Raw genomic sequence first — 10,026 nt, 5'->3', positions numbered from 1 at the left:
AATTTAGGGAGACCCTGTCTCAAAATAAAAAATAAAAACAGGGCAGGGATGTGGCTTGGTGGTTGAGCATCTCTGGATTCAATCCCTGGTCTAAAAAAATAATAAAAAGATACACTTGATTCCCCCACCCCATGGCAGGCTAGCACTGGACCACATTCCCAGCCCATTTTTAAATTTAAGGCAAGGTTTCACTATGTTGCTGAGGCTGACCTGGAACTTGCAGTCCTCCTGCCTCAGACTTCTGAGTAGCTGGGACTACAGGTGTGTGCCATCACACCCAGCTATCCCACATTTTCTTTATCCCTTCATCTGTTGACAGACACCTAGGCTGGTTCTATAACTTGTGTATTGTGAATTGTGCTGCTACAAACATTGATATGCTTGTATTACTATAGTTTGCTGATTTTAGTTCTTTTGAATACATGGAAACCAATGGAATAGAAACAGAGACAAACCCACGTGGACAGTCACCTGATCCTTGACAAAGTTGCTAAAAGTATACATTGGAAAAAAGAGCTGGTGTTGGGAACAAATGGTGCAGGGAAAACTGGATATCCATATGTAGAAGAATGACACTAGATCCCTATCTCTTACCCTGCACCAAAAGCAACTCAAAGTGGATCAGAGACCAGAATTATACCAGAAATACTGCAACTGCTAGAAGAAAACATATGGTTAACATTTAACATATTGTGCCGACACTAACTTCCTTAATAAGACTTAAAGCTCAAGAAATAAAACTAAGAATCAATAAATGGGATGACTTCAAATTAAAACCCTTCTGCACAGCCAGACATGGTGGCCCAGGGCCATCATTCTAGCAACTTCCAAGGCTGAGGCTGAGGAGTGAAAGTTCAAGGCCAATATGAGCAACTTAGCGAGGCCCTGTTGCAAAATGAAATAGAAAGGGCTTCAGATGTAGCTTCAATCTTTTAAAGATAGCATTAAATTTGATATTTCAAAATGAAGTTAGAATTAAAAAAAACCTTAAATTTATGCTTTTCTCTTTCCTCCAAACTTCAGGGAATATTTATATATCATTTGTAAAGACTTAGTTATAGGGCTGGGGCTGTAGCTCAGTGGTAGAACACTTTCCTAGCATGTGTGAGGCACTAGGTTTGATTCTCAGCACTGCATATAAATAAATAAAATAAAGGTCCATCAACAACAGTGAGAAATAGATGATTCTGTTTGGGAAATGGCAACAGAGTGTGTGTGTGTGTGTGTGTATATATATATATATATATATATATATATATATATATATTTTAAAGACTTTGTTATAATACTTGATTTAAGTTTTTGACAAAAGACCAGGGAAGAAAGTGTTCTTGTCATTGTTGTTGGAGATTGAACCCAGGGACTAGGGAACCCTGAGCACAAATCTATTCCTTTGCTTCACCTTGTAAATAAAGTTTGGGTCAAACTCTTCCTTTTATTTGAATATGTGCAATGTTTCTTGAAATCAAATAAATGCACATAGCAGAAGGTTATATTTTATATTCTCTACAGCTCTTAATAAGAGATTTACTCACATAGCTGATAGGAATTCCTTGGCTTTTCAAATTTTGACATTTGTTATGGAAGAATTTTGTTTGTATTGTGTATGAAGAAAATATATGCTATGCTGGAGTGAGGTGATAATATCCTGTTTCTATGGTATCATTTTTTCCAAGTATTTAAGTATTTTAAGATGTTATCTTTTTAGTTTCCACAGCATGCTAGGAAAGAGGAAGGACGTGTTGTTCTCACCTAGCAGTGAAATTGAGGTAAGCAGTTACTCACGCTCTTTCATAAATCACTGATTGAGCTGGGGATGTGATACCTAACAGAGTTCTTCTGTTTACTAGTCCATTGTGACCCTGCGGCATTTCTTGTAAACCCATTAATCCCATTTTCTTTTTCCTAGTTAATGACCACACAGTTGACTCTTGCTTATCTGCTCAGAAGGAAAACGAGAAGAACAGGCATAATCTCAAATGGTAGATGATACAAAAATAATTTGGGTTTGGCGATGGAATATGTTTTTGTACTTGCATTGGAACTTGGGTGTGTCTGGTGTTCTAGAAATTTATAGCATTCCAATCCAACTGAAGAAACTATGCGAGGGGACCTGGGGTGGGGATAGTCACAGTGCACCTAGTTTGTCTCTCCAGTCCTCAGTTCCCCTTGGCCCTACACAATCTACTCCCTGCTGAGGTCAGACTGGAAGGCAGAGTCTCTCAGACTGATGTGGCAAACCAGCATAAGTAAAGCTGCCTTGTCTTTCTTTTAAATTTCTATTATGAGGGCTGGGGTGTAGCTCAGTGGTAGAGCTATTGCTTGACATGTTTGAGGCCTGGGTTCTAACCCCAGTACCAGCCAAAAAAAAAAAAAAAAGTCACTTCTAAATCCTATTATGAGACATTTATTCTTTCCCCAAGAATAGGAGAAACTGGTATTCTTACATTAGAAATTGTTAGTATTTTTTTTCTTTCTTTTTTTGGTATGTATTTTTGGTGCTAGAAATTGAACCCAAGGTCTTGTACACACTAGGAATGCACATTCCCTCTGCCTCACACCCCCAGCCTAAGCTACTGTTATTAAATGCTTACTCCGGGGCTAGGCAAAAGGTTGAATTCTTTTTTCTTTCTTTTCTTATTTATTTATTTATTTTTATTTTTGGTACTGGAGACTGAATTCAGGAGCAGTTTACCACTGAACTATATCCCCAGATTTTTTTTTTTTTTTTTTTTAGTTTTTAATTTTGAGACAGGGTCTTACTCCCTAAATTGCTGAGGCTGGCCTTGAACTTTCAGCCTCCCAAGTTACTGGGATTACGGGTTTGTGCCACCATGCATAGCTTCTTGTTTTATGTGCTGCTGAGGAATGAATCCAGGGCAGTCGAACTAGGCAAATGCTCTACTACTGAGCTACACCCTCAGCCATGTTAATCATTTTTTAAAGGGATTTTTTTTCTTCCAGAGACAATGATGATGCACTAAGGATATTTAAAGCAAGATTTTTCATGAATGTGTAATAATAAGATGAATGTAAGAAAGACATTGGAAGCTGTATGGAACACCAGATAATAATGAGTGTATTCGAGACCCTGTAGGAAGGGGAAAGTATTCTATTTTAAATTTCATGATGAATGAGAGTAAGTTCTTTTTCATTTATTTGCTTATTCATTAAAAAAAAAAAAAGCCCAAACATTGCTTAATATCTGTTCTATTGCCAGAAACGATTAGTGACTGAATTGAAGATAGGAATTTGCACATGAACAAATAGTGGAAGTTGAAAGTTAAAAGATGTTAAATAAGAATTACATGAGGCCATTGTTTTCGACTAAGCTCCTGTACTAGGCCCCAATAGAACAGGCACAAAATAAAAATGGAATCATTCACACTAAAGTTCCACGTTACCAAACTGAAACTAAGCTGTTTATCTGACCTTCCCAGAAATCAGGACTGGAGAGATAACAGAACATTTCCCAAACAGGCCAGTTTCAATTGCTGTGATAATGAAGTTCCCTCTGCTTTAATCCTTTCACAAGAAGATAACCTGAAGTATCCTGAGGCTAATCAATTAGTTGTTTTTCTATTGTTCTGTCTCTCTGTGCCTACCTTATAAGGAAAATAACTTTGAAATCACCAGTCCTTATACATATATATATATATATATATATATATATATATTTTTTTTTTTTTTTTTTTTTTTTTTCCTGACTTGGGGTCTTGCTGTATTGCCCAGCTGGCCTCAAAATCCTGGACTCAAGTGATCCTCCCACCTGAGCCTCCCACCTCAGGGTTGTGACTACAGGAGTGTGTGCCCTCCTCCCAATCCATCTTAATTTCTGCTTTCTTCAGACTTTTTCTGCCTATAAAACCAGCCTCTTCTCCATCATTCCTTAGGACACTTATTATATGTTATGAATTGATTCTAGAATGCAAAATAAAGCCGATTAAACTCTTTAAATTGTTGTAATTTTGACCTTTGAAAAGAGCTTGATGGGCTGGATGTGGTGGTACAGTCTATAATCCTAGTGACTCCCCAGTGACTTGGGAGGCTGAGGCAGGAGGATGACAAGTTCAAGGCCATTTCAGGCAAATTAACAAGACGTTGTCTGAAAATAAATATAAACTGGGGTGGGGATGGAGCTCAGTGGTAGAGCACCACTGGGTTCAACCCCCTAATCATCTATACATAATTATGGAATGAAATGGATAGAGTATTATCTATGTTTTTCCTTTCCTACTTAAGTTTGTTCCCTTCAACCATCCTTTTGGGATTCCCTTATCTTCTTTTGTGATATTAGGGACTGAACCCAGGGCTTTGTGCATGCCAGGCAAGTGCTTTATTAATGAGCAGCATTCCGATTCCTTTTTAAAAACATTTATTTTGAAACAGAGTCTTGTTGTATTGCTCAGACTGGTCTTGAACTTGAAAACCTCCTTCCTTAGCCTCCCAAGTTGCTGGGATTATAGGTGCACGTCATGACACCGGCTTTCTTTTTTTTTGTGTGTATGTGTGTGTGTGGATCCCAAGTTTTCTTATTACTCAACTTGTTTTCTCATTTTGAATGAGTATATCCTTCACTTGCTTCCTATGAATCAATGCAGTCATGTACTACATGATGATGTTTCAGGCAATGAATGACCCTGTATTCAACATGGTCCCATAAATTATAATGAGGGGAGCAGCGTTGAGGTTGTATGTAGGTCAATGTTAGAATACTTGCCTACCATGTGGGAGGCCATGAGTTCAATACTCAGTACCAAAGAAAAGTGTGTGTGTGTGTGTGTGTGTGTAGTGGAGGAGGGGCTGAGGGTGATTTCTACTTTCTAGTGATACCGTAGCCATAGTAACAAGGTAACATCACTCACCTGTTTGCCGTGATGCTAGTGTAAACAAACTCATTACACTACCCGTCATATAGCCCATAGCACGTACGATTCTGTATGGTACATAAAACTTGATCATAATAACAAACAATTATGTTACTAGTTTATGTTTTTACTATACTATACTTTTTATTGTTTTTTTTTTAATTTTTGGTGATATTGGGAATTGAGGTCAGGAATTTGCACATGCTGGACAAGCGCTCTTTACTACTGAGCTACCTCCCAGCTCTCTCATTATTTTATAGTGTATTCTTCGTACTTATAAAAAAAAGTTTACTATAGCCAGGCGAGGTGGTGCACACCTGTAGTCCCAGCAGCTCGGGAGGCTGAGGCAGGAGGATCGAGAGTTCAAAGTCAGCTTCAGCAAAAGCAAGGTACAAAGCAACTCAGTGAGACCCACCCTGTCTCTAAATAAAATACAAAATAGGGCTGGGGATATGGGTCAGTGGTTAAGTGTCCCTGAGTTCAATCCTCAGTAGTCACCCTCCAATAAAAAAAGTTTACTGTAAAAATGCCACATTAAACCTGTAGCAGCCTTATCCATCTTTCATTGTGTAGGTACACCCTGTATGCTGATTACAATGGGGAATCCTAACGATGCACAGTACAACATGATTCTACTCTGACACCTTGAGTGCTTGAGAGTATCTTTATTCTACTTCCATGCCTACTTTTTTAAAAAATATTTTTAGTTGTAAATGGACACAATACCTTTGTTTACTTATTTATTTTTTTAAATTTTATGTAGGGAATCGAACCCAGTGCCTCACACATGCTAGGCAAGTGTTCTACCACTGAGCCACAACCTCAGATCTTCCATGCCTACTTAATGGTTTTCTCATGAATGGATTTCTAGCTTGGGGATCATATTCCTGCAAAATTTTGAGTGTATTTTTGTTTTCTGCAATGATTTTGCTACAAGTCCAGCGTCATGATCACCCTTGATTCTTTATGTGAAATCTATTTTTTCTCTTTGGAAAATTGCAAGATCATTTTGTGTGTTTGTGTGTGAGTATTCTGTAATTTCATAGTGAAATACCTTGGTGTGCACCTATTTTCATAGCTACGCATGCAGAGGTGCATTCAAGCAAGAAACTCATGACTTTTGTTTCAGGATAGTTCTGTTAAATTATTTTATAAATGTTTTATGTCAGCCATTCTCCCTCTCTCTCTCTCTGTCTCTCCCTCTCTCTCTTGTACTAGGGATTGAACTCAGGTGCACTCTCCCACTGAAATATATCCCCAGTCCTTATTATTATTTTGTAAAATTTGAAACAGAGACTTGCTATGTTCCCCAGGTTCAAATTCTGACTCCTCCTGTCTCAGTCTCTGGAGTAGCTGGGATTACAGGTACACCACCACATCTGTCTGCTTTTTTGATCTAGAGCTTTTCTTTTATTGTTTGGATAATGAAATTGCTGAAACAATCCTCTAATTTGAATTTGGTCACCAACTTTTATATGTCTGGTTTTTGCTCTTCTTCAGTGTATTTTTCCAGTGTTTTTCATTTCTACTATTTTATTTTTAATTTCCAAAGTCTCTGTTTTAACTTCTTTTATTTATTTATTTTTGTTGTTAATTTATCTCTGTAAGGATGTCATTGGTACCTTTGGTAAGATTTTTTCCCATTTCACTGTCTCTGTTTCCTGCATGGTATACTTCCCCCTCTCTGTCTTTTGAGTAAGATGCCTGGGTACACATCTAGGGATTCTTGATTATCTGTTCATCTTTAAGAGTGGAACCCTGGCTGAGTGTGGTGGGTGTACAACTATAATCCCAGTGACTTGGGAGGCTGAGGAAGGAGGATGACTTGTTTGAGGCCAGTCTGGGCATCTTAGCAAGACTGTCTCAAAATGAGAAGTTAAAAGGGCTGAGGATGTAGTTTAGCAATGAAGTGCCCCTGGGTTCAATCTCTTGTTCTAGGGTGGGGATTGGGTGGAGAGGGGGAGAATGGAATTTGGAAGGAATTTGGAGTCTTTCTTGGCATGAAGTTGGATCTTGCATAAACCAAGAACTTATATGCAATGGTAGGAAAATATGACAAAAAATCATATCCAGCTTTTAAAAATTAGCAAGTACATAATATACTCTTGTTGGTTTACTTTAAAAAAAAATTTGTTTTTTTTTATTGCTACTGGGATTTGAACCCAAGGGCACTCTACCACTGGAGCTACATCCCCAGCCCTTTAAATTTTTTTGTTTGTTTGTTTGGTTTTAAATTTTGAGACAGGGTTTTGCTAAGTTGCTAAGGGCCTTGCTAAGTTGCCAAGGCTGACTTTGAACTTGTGATCCTCCTGCTTCAGCCTCCTGAGCTGCTAGGATTTTAGGTGTGTGCCGCTGCAGGAACCCAGCCATCCCCAGCTCTTTTATTTTTTATTTTGAGACAGGGTTTCACTAAATTGCTCAGGCTGCCCTCCAACTTGCAATTCTTCTGCCTCAGAGTCACTGGGATTCCAGGCACCCACCACCACCCCCATCCCAGGTTGGTTTGGAGGGAAAAAAATATTATGGTATTACAACACCTTGCAGACAGAGTCTTATCAGGACTTCACTTTATGCACCCAGGCATCCTTTGGTACCTTCAGGGTACCACCATGGATTCTCAAACCCACACAAGTTCAAGTCCTTTCCATAAGAGGTCATAATATTTATCTATGACTTTGCATATCTTTTTGTATACTATAAATAATCTCCAGATTACTTCTGATGCCTAACACAATGTAAGTACCGTGCACTGGTTGTTGTACTGTATTGTCCAGGGAAAAAAAGATCAAAACACCAGTCTGTACACTTTTGGGACAGATGTAATTCCCCTCATCACCTGAGTGATTTTGATGTGCTCCTGTTTGAATCTGTAGATGGAGTGGGTGCAGAGTGCTGAATGAACCATCAGTTCTGTTACGTGGGCTTGGTCACATTCTCCAAGGGAAGGAGTTTCCAATTGCTTTCCTGAGGAGTATAATTCTGGGTATAGCACTTTGGGAGCTGGGTGGAAGAAGATGACTCTGGGCCTTGATGTTTTATTTTGAGGACCTTCATTTATTCCCTTTATTTCTCAAATGGTATCATGGCCCTTGATTCGGCTTGGTGTCCTCTGGCCATAGATCCTCTCCTTACCCTCCCCAGAGAGTAAGTCTCAAGTGTTTTCCTGGAGTAGGGTAGGAAGGTGGGGATTTTAATTGCTTCTTAATAACAATTTCAGCCACTTCTCTGGGGTTGTAGCCCTGGTTTCACACATAATTGAACAATTACTTGATGTAGCCAATTCCAAAAGTTTTGGAAGTTTTATGGTATAATTTGATTAGTTTTTGGCTTTCTCCAATGTTTGCTTTCTGATATTCCAAGTCATTTCCTGCTAATATTTCTGTTCTTCAGTTCCTCAAATTTAGTAGTAGTTGTCAAATGTTGGAGAGGATGTAGATAAAAAGGAACACTTTTACACTGCTGGTGGGATTGTTGGTTAGTTCAACCACTATGAACCAGTATGGAGACTCCTCAACAGGCTAGGCAAGGAACCACCGTATGACCCAGCCATAGCACTTCTCAGTATTTATCCTAAAGGATCAAAGTCATCATACTATTGTGATACAGACATACCCATGTTTATAGCAGCACAATTCACAATAGCCAAACCATGGAACCAGCTAGGTATCCATCACGGATGAATAGATAAAGAAAATGTGGTGTATTACACAATGGAGTTTTGTTCCACCATAGAGGAGAATGGAATTATGTCATTTGTGGGAAAATGGATGCAACTAGAGAACATTATGTGAAGCAAAATAAGCCAAACTCAGAAAGTCAAGGGTGGTATGTTTTCTTTCATATGTAGAAGCAAGAGAGGGAAAAAGGAAAAGAAAAGTGGAGGAGATCTTATGAAAATGTAAGAGAGATCAGTAGATTAGAGGAAAGGGACCGGGGGAAGGAGGTAGAGAGGAAAAGGGGGTAATATTGGGGAATAACATTAGTCAAATTATACTGTTATATTGTGTGCATGTATGAATATGTAACAACAAATCCCAACATTATGTACAACTAAAATGCACCAATAAAAATATGAAAAATCAGTAGCTGTTATTTCCATGTTTGTCTTTTTTTTTTTTTTTTTTTAAATTTTGTTTTTTTGGTGATGCTGGGGATTGAACCCAGGGCCTTGTGCATACAAGGCAAGCACTCTACCAACTGAGCTACAACCCCAGCTCCCATGTCTTTTTTTTAAAAAACAAAACAAAACTGGGGATTGAATCCAGGGGTGCTTTACCCTGAACAACATCTCCAGCACTTCTATAATTTTTAATTTTTTTTTTATGTTTTGGGTACCAGGAATTGAACCCAGGGGCACTTAACCACTGAGCCACATGCCCAGTCCTTTTTATCTTTTATTTTGAGACAGGGTCCCGTTAAGATGCTTAGGGCTTTGCTAAATTGCTGGGGCTGGCTTTGAACTTGCGATCTCCTGTCTCAGTCTCCCAGTCCACTGGGATTATAGGCATGCACCACTGCACTCGGCATTACAATTTTTTATTTTGAGACAGGGTCACACTAAACTGTTTAGGTACTCACTAAATTGCTGAGACTGGCTTCGAAGTTGCAATTCTCCTGATTGAGCCTCCTGAGTTGCTGGGATTGTAAGCATGGGCCACTGGGCCTCACCATTTTTGTTGTTCTTTTGGATTTATGCCTAAACAAAACCAATTACTGTAATTCTGGTGGAATTTGAGATAGTGGAGCCCTACCTGTATTGTTAAATTGATACTTAAAATTATTAAGAACAATTATTAATTAGTCATGTACACCATGCAATACTTCCCTAGATATACTATAATTATTTTTTAGTACAGAGAATTGAATTTAGGACTTTGAACATGATAGGCAAGTGAGCTACCACTGAGCTACATCTTCAGCCCTTCCCTAGATATTTTATAATGAATATGTTATATAGAGAGTCTCAAAGGAATATTTGTTCATCCCCATAGAAGTGAGGAAAATAAGGTAATATAAATTAAGTATAAATGAAGTTAATGTATTTATAGTCAGAAGAAATGTACCTGCACATTTGGTTGGTCCAGACTGTTAGATTCTTTAAATTTCCTCTGAGGCATTTCTACTGAGAGAGGAGCAATTTGAAAGTGAGTCACAGCTT

At 38.4% G+C, this 10,026-nt stretch overlaps 1 non-coding gene across 1 annotated transcript; it reads right to left on the bottom strand.

Annotated features, from left to right (window-relative positions):
- Positions 1-9,007: 9,007 nt before the first annotated feature.
- Trnat-ugu (transfer RNA threonine (anticodon UGU)) lies at positions 9,008-9,080 on the bottom strand. The gene has a single exon. It is a non-coding gene; the product is annotated as a tRNA-Thr (tRNA).
- Positions 9,081-10,026: the final 946 nt, after the last annotated feature.

Source organism: Marmota monax, unplaced genomic scaffold (assembly GCF_021218885.2).
Source record: "Marmota monax isolate L192 unplaced genomic scaffold, Marmota_monax_Labrador192_F-V1.1 WCK01_AAM20220418_F8-fsc00137, whole genome shotgun sequence".
Classification (NCBI taxonomy): domain Eukaryota; kingdom Metazoa; phylum Chordata; class Mammalia; order Rodentia; family Sciuridae; genus Marmota; species Marmota monax.
Note: the sequence above shows the minus strand (reverse complement) of the source record. Positions and strands in the feature narration are given on the sequence as shown.